At 39.1% G+C, this 12,249-nt stretch overlaps 1 protein-coding gene across 1 annotated transcript in view; it reads right to left on the minus strand.

The window, feature by feature from the left end:
- rnf19b (ring finger protein 19B) overlaps positions 1 to 4,043 on the minus strand; it is a 42,391-nt gene extending 38,348 nt beyond the window's left edge. The window contains exon 1 of the mRNA XM_065470416.1: positions 3,782 to 4,043. The gene's annotated coding sequence lies outside the window, so the exon portion shown is untranslated. The remainder of the gene's footprint in view (positions 1 to 3,781) is intronic.
- Between the last annotated feature and the right edge of the window lie 8,206 nt (positions 4,044 to 12,249).

The following is a 12,249-nucleotide window of genomic DNA, read 5'->3' on the forward strand; positions in this document are numbered from 1 at the left end:
TTGTGAGTACATAGTAGTGTTTTAGTTACCTCTCACTCTTTTTTTAAATTGTAGTTTGTGGTTTTATCTGTTTTGGATCTTTGCAACCAGACTAATGCCAAGGTGTGTGAGCACAGTCTCCCAGTAGCACTCATAGGTTAGTTTTACAGGTGAGTTTCAGAAGCTGCGCTGCTTTGTTGGCATTAAATATCGGCACAATTTGCAGTAAGTTGTAAACGTTAGTAAATCTTTTTGTGTGCTTGATTTAAATATTCTCCTCTCTTTATTTCACACCTTCAGAAAGGAACGAAAAAATTGGGTCAGTGGCAAAAATCTCACAGTTTCCACCTCTTATACGCACTTTTTTTTAAAACAACAAAACCCAGCTTGTGCTTCCACAACGTGTTAGAAAATGTGACCTATAGTGCTTTAAGGGCTATAGTAACAATGATTTTCTCTTTATCTGCAGTAAAATGTACAAATTAAGCGATTGATTGTTTGGCCTTTAAATTTTTGCATTTTGATTTGATCACTTTTAAAATATTTGCCACTGAGATTCTCTTCATGGACAAATTTACTACCTAGCTGACTGACTTCGGCTCTACTTCACACTAACACTGGATATTTTCTATAAATCAGTCGACAGGCAAAGAACAGAAATCAGCTCTAGTGATGAGTAATAACTGCAATTTATAAGAAATGACTAACGAAGAATTTGCCCTGCTCGATAAAGTTACCACAAATACTGACTTAGTGACTAATATCTATCTATCTATTTGGAAACACATAAAATGATATTCTTAAGGGATTCAAGCAGGGGAGGCAGATGGGTACACAAATGGAGAGTTTGAGTTTTCTCTCTCTCCCACTGACTCTCATTAACACCTCTCCCACATACACGCACACACATAAAGTACACTGAGAGTCCAGAGCGATGCAGTGGAAGGTGGAGGTAGAGAGAATCAGGCTGGGAGCTTCTATAATTAGAGGAGCATTCAGGAGCCATACTGCTGAGTTGTTGAATGTTTAATGTCAGGCCGAGAGCCGCTGCAGTGACTGAGAGCAAACCTCTGAGCTCCTATATACCTCCTCATAACACACAAACTGAGGAACGCACAGCGAGGGACGGGGCGAGCGGCAGTAGTAGTAAACTGAATGAGTGGATTCAGGTTTCAGAGAGGAAACAACAGCACACACACGCGCACACAGTCCATCTGAGGGTGTAGTTCCCGGCTATTGTCTGTAACCTGAAACTCGTAATCGCACGGAAACTTGAAACTCCTGTGGATGAGGTAATCCTCTACCACATACTCCAAATATAGTCACTTGTAACACTTTTTAACCTCACTTCTTTTGTAAAATATGCTGTGCTTAATGCAGTTTGGTTCAGATGACACCATATTCATTATCTATTGCTTTGAAAGGCTTTTTCAGTGAATATTTTAAGACTGTTAAATGTTTTAATAATGTTTTTGATTTTTTTTTTACAGCTGCACCTGTCCTGTAAAACGTCTCTGGAGATGCTTCCAGGCAGCTCAGTATGCAAATAGATTTGGTAAACAAAACATTTAAAGCTAACAAGCTGAAGACTGAGACATTTGAGATTAAAATTTAAACACAGTTCCTTAAACAGATGTGCTCAAAGTACTATTTTACATCTCTGTGTTTTTAGTGCTGCACTAATCAGGTGCTTTGGATTCGACTCCATTCTACTGATCCTATTAAACATAGATTACATTTGGCACATTGGTCCAGTCCATTAAATAACATTATAACAGCCCAGTTCCACTTATCCACAACCACAGTTAAAAACAGCACTCGGCTACACTACCCATGTACTTTTTTTTGATGGACTCTACATGTGAGATCCTGGAGAAAGCCCACGCAAACACAGAGAGAACAGAGAGACAGTGTGCTTCTCGAGGTCAATACAGATCTTTGAAATTTTAAAAACAATTAGACTGAGTTTAAAATGTTTTACAGAAGAAAAAATACATTTGTCAGCACACTCTAGTGGCCTCAAACTATGTCAAACATGTTTTTTTTTTGGCATTTTCTCCTGCTATTTATTTTACAGGTTCACTGGTAATAAACCTGTTATTAAATGATATTAACTGATATTTGGCCCTTTTTTTGGTTAACTGATAAAATTAATCTGATATAACATAAGGATTAAAAAAAATCCTGGCTATATTGCCTTTTTCTAGGATGGGGAAAGGTATTCAAAATGTGACCTTAAAACAAAACAGCACTGGCCATTCTCTGGGAGAAGTAATAATTGACTATTAATTGACTTTATGCATCCTCTTTGTTTTTATGCTTTTCCTTATTGTGTGTTATAAATATTCCGTTGCATAACAGACATGAAAAGAGTACAACTGATCCCTGTGAGCCAAAAGCTCAGGCTTCAAACTGCTTTAAATGCTCAGTTTATCATCCCAGCAGCTCCACCCACCTGCTGGTAAAACCTTCTGTTTACAAGGGCTAGCCAATCACAAGAAAGTTGTCTTAAAGGCAGATGATGGATTGAGGTGAAGCACAAAGGCTGCATATTACATGAAAATAATTTTGACATGTGGATCATACACACTGAGAATAAAAACAATGTGCTGGAAATAGGTCCTGTTTAGTAAAAGGCCTGGTCAACACTGATAACAGGCCTACTTTACGAAAACCAGACAGACAGATTTACTGACTGTGTCACGTCTATGCCACATTCAAAGAATCAAAACAAACTCATCATGCTGACTCACCTGTACTCCAGTCATAAAAAGATAAATATTAGTATTGGTTATTTAAGGGGTGACTTGAAAAAAAAAAGAAACACCATCACAATCTGTTAATCTAAGCAAATCTACTATTTGATGTGTCATTCACCAAGACCAGTATGGCAGTTAAAGAGTTTTTCTTTAAGCCTTTAAACACTATTTACAAGGATGTCAAATAACTATATGGTAACGTGACACAAACGGGAACGCCTCATTAAGCCTAAGCTCTCATCCCAACATCATAACTGCACCATGTCATTATTTACAACTCATTTCAACTCCTTATCTGATTCATAACATCTGCGAAGGCACCGGTTCGTGCTGGCTCGCTTGTATTTTGTTGTGCTGCTTTTAGTTTGAGCGTTTCAGAAAACACTACACTGGGGTGCTGGTGATGGTCACCACACCCCGGCGGTTCAGAAAATCTGGCCTGAAACAGAAGTAAAAGCCCCCAAAACATAAATATTCATATTCCTGTGAGGAGTGTTTGAGGAGCTCTAAGCTTCTGTAACACCTCCTCTAACACTGCGTTTTATTATCTTGTAAGGCTTCTGCTGCCAGCTTCCTTTTCACAGTCATGTTTAATGTATTTTTTTCCCATCTTTTATGGAAAATACACAGTGTCCTTAGAGCAGAGTGACCGGGGAGTGGCAGAACAGACAGGAATGTGTTTTAAAGGCAAAGCCAGGGCAGCATTTTAACTCTCAGGATGACTTGGACATTCTGCTTCTATAGTTTAGGGTTACACTGCAGCAGCTGGGCTTGTCCTCGCTGTATTTAAACATCCTACATGACTGAGATTTTTCCGCTCTCTAATAAAAACGTGGATGGTTTGCTTTGAGCTCACCTGTGACTATCAGGCTTTTTGAATGACCATTCAGAAAACAGTTATTTTAGTGGCAAACAGATCTACTCCTCTACGGCCAATTTTGTTTTATTTATCTCATACATTCAAATATAAAGAGACACATTTAAATCCGTGACATGTCTGTTAAGCAGCTCATGCAGCAGAGGGTTCATCACCGGACACTCACCCTGCTCAGGACCGGATTTCTTCCACAGGAGAGGCTGGGGAGCGATGCGGCGGCCGCTTCGGTGCTCCTGTGCTTGGCTCGCTGATCTACAGTCTGGGTGTAAACCGTCCTCCGTTACCTTGCCAGCCTCTGTCTCTCTTCTCGGGCTCGGCGGGGGTCTCCTGGCAGGTGACGGCGGACTCTGATTTTCCTGCGCTCCGGGAGCGCAGCGCAAAAACTCTAATCTCCGCAGCTCGCTCCGCGTCGCCTCGCGCTCTCTGGTTGCCGCCCCACCGCCCCCTGACGTCATGGAGGAAAGCCCTGGCTGGTGACGTCACGTCACCGTCAATGTGGAAACCCCTCCCCGTGGCGCAAAGGCTAGTTTACTGTAAATGTGCAAGAATAAATAAATAAAAAGGACAGATGTGCTTTAACTGTTTCTTAGATTACCACCTCTAACAAAGCAGCACCATGTTTATCTATTAAGATATCTGTCGGTAATACATTAGATCCAAATCCCAAACGATGGTGAACTCATTTCTATTAAACACATCAGTGAATAAAAAAGCAGAAATCCCTCCGAGAACAAAAGTTTATTGTGCCAAAATGTTTCAGATAAGACATATTTACAGCACCTTTGAAGATAAATACCACAAAGTGCTTCGCACTTAAGTGTAGTTTTAGGCGCTTTTTAAAAACAGATCATGGAGTCCACAGATTTCAGAGTTTCTGCTACTATAAAAGCTCAGCCTCCTAGTTCTCAGTCTTGTGCTCTGTGCTTGTGCCCTGGTCACATGACCTCTGCTGGGGATGTAAATTTTAAGTGTTGTACAGTAGTGCTCTTTCATGCAGGGCTCTAAAAGGCAAATCTGAAATCTTAAAGTGGATCTTGTAGTTAATGTGGAGCGTCAGTGACCTTTAGGTGCTTAGAAGACTCAGTGAGAAGTCTCACAGAAAATATGTCTCAATGAAGCTTTGCTAAGACAAATGAAAAATGAATCAATAACCCAGATGTGATGAAATAAAGGCGCGACACGATGATATCTCTATTAGTCATAAAAACAACAGCAAGCCAGAGATTTAACACAAGCATTCAAAGTGAAGACTGAGTCTAAACCTACACATAGAACTTTTAGTAAAGTAATTTAGTGGTAAGGAGACCTGGAGTTTCCATGAGCTTCGCTAAGTTGGAGAAAACTGGCAGCCAGCCAACCTTTAAGTCTAGAAACACATTGTGGCTTAAGGGAGATATATAACGTAGATGTCATCTGCATAGTAGTGATAATAAAGGTCTTTATATGTTCTCAAAATGTTTATGTTTCTTATCACTCAAAAGCCAGCAGATATAACAGAAACAGTACAATCAAGATGTTGCTGGAGACTCTAAGACAAAGGGATAAAGTGGAATGAGCGCTATTTAGGAATAATTTTGAGATGGATCTACAGGGTGGGCCATTTATATGGATACACCGTAATAACATGGGAATGGTTGGTGATATTAAAGTCCTGTTTATGGCACATTAGTATATGTGAGGGGGCAAACTCCTCAAGATGGGTGGTGACCATGGCGGCCATTTAGAAGTCGGCCATCTTGGATACAACTTTTGTTTTTTCAATAGGAAGAGGGCCATGTGACACATCAAACTTATTGGTAATGTCACAAGAAAAACAATGGTGTGCTTGGTTTCAACGTAACTTTATTCTTTCATGAGTTATTTACAAGTTTCTCTTTGTTCACAGTCATTGACATGTCGAAGAAGTTAACACGTGAGGAGCGGATCGAAATTGTGTTGATATCTGGTGACCACTTATAAAATGTGTTCAATGTGCTGCCCATTGTGTTGGATTGTCAATGCAACCCTCTTCTCCCACTCTTCACACACTGATAGCAACACCGCAGGAGAAATGCCAGCACAGGCATCCAGTATCCGTAGTTTCAGGTGCTGCACATCTCGTAGGAGACCTTGGGGGCCATTCAACTGGCCCACGATGACCAATCCACTTTCCAGGAAACTGTTCATCTAGGAATGCTCGGACCTGGCACCCATAATGTGGTGGTGCACCATCTTGCTGGAAAAACTCAGGGAACGTGCCAGCTTCAGTGCATAAAGAGGGAAACACATCATCATGTAGCAATTTCAAATATCCAGTGGCCTTGAGGTTACCATTGATGAAGAATGGATACACTATCGTTGTACCCCATATACCACACCAAACCATCACTTTTGTTGTTTCAACAGTCTTGGAGGGATCCATCCAATGTGGGTTAGTGTCAGACCAATAGCGGTGGTTTTGTTTGTTAACTTCACCATTCACATAAAAGTTTGCCTCATCACTGAACAAAATCTTCTGCGTGAACTGAGGGTCCTGTTCCAATTTTTGTTTTGCCCATTCTGCAAATTCTGTGCGCCGATCTGGGTCATCCTCGTTGAGATGCTGCAGTAGCTGGAGTTTGTAAGGGTGCCATTTGTGAGTAGCTAATATCCGCCGAAGGGATGTTCGACTAATGCCACTCTCCAGTGACATGCGGCGAGTGCTACGCTGTGGGCTCTTGCTGAATGAAGCTAGGACAGCCACTGATGTTTCTTCATTAGTGACAGTTTGCTTGCGTCCATATTTTGGCAAATCCAACACTGAACCAGTTTCACGAAACTTAGCAAGCAGTTTGCTAACTGTAGCATGGGAGATGGGTGGTCTCGTAGGGTGTCTTGCATTGAAATCTGCTGCAATGACCTGGTTACTGCGTTCACCAGATATCAACACAATTTCGATCCGCTCCTCACGTGTTAACCTCTTCGACATGTCGATGGCTGTGAACAAAGAGAAACTTGTAAGTAACTCATGAAAGAATAAAGTTACGTTGAAACCAAGCACACCATTGTTTTTCTTGTGACATTACCAATAAGTTTGATGTGTCACATGGCCCTCTTCCTATTGAAAAAACAAAAGTTGTATCCAAGATGGCCGACTTCTAAATGGCCGCCATGGTCACCACCCATCTTGAGGAGTTTGCCCCCTCACATATACTAATGTGCCATAAACAGGACTTTAATATCACCAACCATTCCCATTTTATTACGGTGTATCCATATAAATGGCCCACCCTGTAGAACTGCCAAGAAGAGACGGGTCGATCTTAGAGTTTTTAAAAAGTGGCTGAATGACTGAATCCTTAAAATTACCAGGGACCTGATCAGAGACCAGGGAAGGATTCATTATAGTGAGCACACAGGGACCATTTAAAATGTGAAAAGAATAGGAGGATGCTTTCATTGAGCCAGCTCAGATAAAGAAACACGTTAGTCTTTCTAACATAACAGACGGAGCGAGAGGTAGAAAGAGACACGATGAAGGAAATGATGATGAAGGAAAAATATTTCCCCAGACCCTGAAATGATTCCACTTTCATTTTAGAACAAAATACTAATAGTGAGTAACCGTTTCTCCAATTAATGAATGTTCGAATGCGTAAACACAGCCTTGAATTCCAGCCAAACTTCTTCACGTGGGAAACATGACTGGAATGCCATGTCTTAAATAACATCTTATACAAACATATATCATAAACAAGCAATCTGATAACAGGAGATATCTATGACATGCTTTGTTTGAAGGACAAACAAAGCATGTCATAGATATATATATATATCTATTTCAATAGATATATATATACACAACTCTTCAGAAATGTTGCAATCCCACATTACATACGTTACCTTACAGGAAACTACAGAGCAAGCATAAATAATATAAACACACATGGATCTGTGAGGAGAAAATAATGTTACAAACAATCAATTTAAACCTTACAGTTCAGAAGATTTAAATTCCTTTCGATCCAAAAATAATTTGACCTTTAAAATACAATTTAGACGTTACACCATACAAGTTAATAGTTTGTGTTTTATTAAAAAATACTAGATCCAACAAAGAGCAACCAAAGCAATGCCAAGAACATATAATACCAGGATAAAAATGCAAGAAAGTGTATGTTGAGGGGTTAATCGTCACTGCTTTGAGACCACGTGCTGCTTTGCAATAATCCAGGGTGACTACTCTGTGCTCGGCTTTTCTAAAAGAACCTCTTTGTTCTTATTGGTTACTCTCCTTTTCCTACAATTAAAGGAGGAAAGGTTTTCAGTATGAGTCATGCCAGATACATGTCATCTTTTCCTGTCTCCAAAAAAAGTATTTATTTTAGTAAAGACCCCAAAGAAAACCTTTTTCTTCTTTTTTTGTAATTCACAAGTTAAACCTATTTGATGCTTAGTCTAAATGCAAAGGATCAGTAACTAAATATTTTCAGTTTACAACAATACAAAAGGAAAAAACGCACTTTCACATTTGAGTTACAAGCAAATCTCAGAAACAGTGACCTCTAGAGAGGGTTAGGTGACTTCTGCAGGATGCAGCAGCTGCTTCAGACTAAGCCACAGGTAAGCTGCGGGCATGACATTTGGGTTAAAGTGATCATGTGATTTTTATGCTCAGACAAGTTCACATGCCCTTATCTGCTGCTAATCACTGATAAAGCAGACTTCCAGACTCTTTTTATTTTATCTGGCTGATAAAATAAAAGACAGCTTTGTGCTTCTTATCACTAGTTTTACTGAAAACCAGTAACATATACACAAACCCTCCAGAACACTGATACCATCATTGTGCTGTCTTTAAACCTCCAACTTGTCCAGGCATGTTCACATTGCACCAGTGGAATAATCTTAGACAAAATAACAGGTTACATTAAATATTTAAGACTAGAATCAACAACTTACTTGACCTCATTTGCAGGAGAAAAAGGATAAAGTCAAAAAAGGCAGGTTTCATAAACTGTAACAGTCCTATTGGTTGATTTCCTTCATTGGATTAGTTGATAAAAATGAGAAACTGAGGTTGTCATTGTCTGATGATACTTTATATTCTTATTTAGTCTATTTTTTCCCAACAGGGATATTCATTACAGGTCACACACATTATTTCATAGTAGAAAGGAAACAAACCAAGTGGCTTCCATTGATGATAAGGTTTGAAACTAAAATTAAATCTGAAATGTAAATGAATTTAGTGTGTTGAGTCAATTTACAGATTTCAAAACATAGAGACAACATGTACTCAGTTTAACACCTGGCTAAAACAGAAATTCTGGACAACAACATCTTTGTCTGTTGGTTTGTTAGTTCTAACAGCTCCATTATCACCAAAGTCTTTTGCATTCAAAGAAATGTCTCAGGTCATGTCACAGTACTCTGCAGTCCTGTGATAAACTAAGTACACCTCACCATTCAATGGCTTGTAGAAGCACCTTTAGCAAATACAAGTGATTGTTTACTGTATGACTTTATCAGTCTCGCGTCACTGTGGATGAATTTTGGGCCACTCTTCTTCACAATAGTGCTTCAGTTCATTGAAGCTTGCAGACATTTGTTCATGTACAGTCAACTCACAGCATCTCAGTCAGTTTGAGGTCTGGACTATTTCCCTTTTGAGCCGTTTTTTTGTAGATTTGCTGCTGTGCTTGGGACCGTTGTCCTGTTGCATGACCCAGTTTCAGAGAAGCTTTAGTTGTCAGTTTTGACTCTAGAATACTTTGGTATATGGAGAAGTTCATGGTCAAATCAATGACTGCAAGGTAATCAGGTCCTGTAGCTGCAAAGTCAGCTAAATCACCTTTCCACCACTGCATTTGCACATGAGGTGTTTATTCCATGTTTGGGTTTCGTCAAATGTCCTAATGTGCAATACAGTCAGATATTAAGATCATATTTGTTTAGGTTTTTTCTATTTGTGCTCTCATGAGCTTTAAGATTTAACATCCTAATTGAGGTCTGTGGAGTCTGAGATGCAGCTCTTATGTTTGTCATAGTTTTTCTGAGCATTGCATTTTGGGATGAACTTGCTGCCACGTCTAAGATTGCGATGGTTTGTTAACCCACAGATGATTGCATTTCCTGCATTTGATTAGCAGCACCTGGCTGCTACTCATCTTCCTAATTCTTATAGAAGAAAAAGAAGTTAGTTTTTCACAGGACTGCATAGCTGATAACACCTAAAAACCTGTGCATTTATGTTGATAACTAACTGCTGCTGACAAATTGAAGTTTTGTCACATCAATGAAGTCTCCTTCTTAAAGCCAGTTCAATCTTTGTTCAAAGGTCATGTAAAAAACTTTTTTTATGTGTGAGCTGTACAGACTTCATGGTTGAGGGTTAAAAGGTAAACAGAAACAATTTGCTTCAACTTTTAAGTTTAAAATTTATTACATTTTAGCTTTGATCATGTTTATTCCCACTAACTTATGTGTTTATTATTTTTTGACGTTTCAGTCAGACAACTCACATTTAGAATGATTCATGACAGCTGTGGATTACTATTAAGAGTTTGGTGTCAAGGCTCTGAGCTCATCACTCCCTACAAATATGATGACTAAACATCACACATGTGCCACTTAAATAGACCAGCAAGTCTGGTATGTTTTGGGTGTAAGCTCACAGGCCTCAGTTAACGTTTGCCCTAGAAAAAGGGCTGTGTCAACCATCTCTGGGAAAAGTTTCACCAACTCAAAGCAGAAACAGTGTAGTGACAGCAGCTTCATTATATTTTACACGAAGACTCGAAAACTTGTCATTTCCTTTCTGTGCTAGAAAAAACATATTTTATCACAACAAAAACAAATGGAAAACTGAACTTCAACAGTTTCCTGCTTAGATTGTGCAGCAGTGATAGGATCCAGGCATCAGTCTCCATCTTAAGCAATCTTTTCCAGAATGAAAAAGCCCCCATCTACAGGGCACGAAGGGCCACTGAATGTTTTCATTCTTAAGAAAACCACAGTGAAATAATATGCAATGACCCAGAATGACTCAGCGGATCAACATGTTAAGACAGTGCTCATTCAACACCTCAAGTAGAGTTCAGGGATTCAGACAAACCCTTCTGGCTGCAAGCCAACACCTTACAGTGATTACTATCCCTAAACAAATCTTTTTAACCTGTTAAGCCCCCAGTGGCTTTCTGATCTCCGCGATCTCCTCCCTTTTGCACCCATCTTTGGGTACGTAGATGCTTAAGATGCTCATCATCTTTCCATTTTAGATAATGCAATTCCCTTAAAACAAGACTAGTTCCTGTTTTATAATCTTTCTCTTGGATAATTGACAGTTTTCTGATTAAAGCATTCTTGTCGTAGAGCGCTTGTGGAGATCGACTCGTTCACAAGTTCACTTCTTTGCTAACGTGTTGCTCTAAAGGATCTGTTAGTTTTTTTAGTGAGAGATGTGAGGGCGGCCTATGTTTCAAAAAACGTTAGAAAACGTTTTTCAATAACAAACAAAAACAGTAATGTGAAAAATATAATTTCTCTTTCACCATCTTTGGTGTCTGCTCCGACTCCAGCTTTGTCTGTTGTTTTAGAAAGTTGGTAAAAATCACTCATTCAATAAAAACATCCTCGTGCTCTCTTGACATTGTACTTGGACCTTTCTCCAAAAATGTCTTTCAGTCTGTTGGCCTCTGTGCGATCACTATAATAAGTGCTTCATTGGTTTCCGATCCAAGTCCTTGCTTCTTTTAACATTTCTGTCACTCACTCTTAAAAATCAATCGTCCAATCAATTATAGATCAAATCAAAAAGTATTAATAAAAATTAGAAACAGCCACAGAAAACGATTGTTACCAAGTTCAGGTCCTCTGTCACATCTTGTCTATTGTGTGTATCCTGTTTTGGGACCTTTATTGTTTCCTCTTCAGCACATTTTGAGCACTTTTATCAAAATTTCCAACACTGCTATGCAGATGACATATATCACCCTTAAGCTCCAAGATGTTTTCAAGCAGCAGATTTTGCACACGTACTTTAGCTCTATTAAAGGTTGGATGGTAACTTTTATCCAACTTAATGAGACATTTTTGATGTGCCCCTGACAGATTTGCGCCTATGGTCATGGAAACTCTGGCTCCTCTCACCAAGTTGAGTTCCACTGTGCCGTGCTCTGAACTGAAAGTTATTATTTATGCCCTTATTTCATCATATTTGGATTACTATAATTATTTCTGTCAATCACTTTTACGCACAAACTCACCGATTCTTACCAGACTTGTATTTCTTTTAATAAAAATAAGCCATTTTGTCATTTTATGCAGTATTTAAATTTATTTTACCTACTTTGACTTGTGGTCATTGAGCCGCTTTAAAAACAAACAAGCTTTTCCTCTGTTTAACCGAGGTCCTTTTACTGTATTGAGCAATTTTGCCATCCTGCATTTATTTTACTGAAATACCTTTAGGCTATTTTTTATATGTTGTGTCCAATTTCTGAACTTCTGAGATAAATTGAAAACATCTTATGAGCAAGTCCACTTTAGTGTATTTCTCATCATTCATATAGGTCCTAGATCCTTCAGACATCAGTCTGTGATATGTGGAACTATTAAATATGAAGTCACTTCATTCCTCACTGCACACCATTACTGATACCCTGACTTTAACCC

This window comes from Pelmatolapia mariae, linkage group LG22, assembly GCF_036321145.2.
Source record: "Pelmatolapia mariae isolate MD_Pm_ZW linkage group LG22, Pm_UMD_F_2, whole genome shotgun sequence".
Lineage (NCBI taxonomy): Eukaryota > Metazoa > Chordata > Actinopteri > Cichliformes > Cichlidae > Pelmatolapia > Pelmatolapia mariae.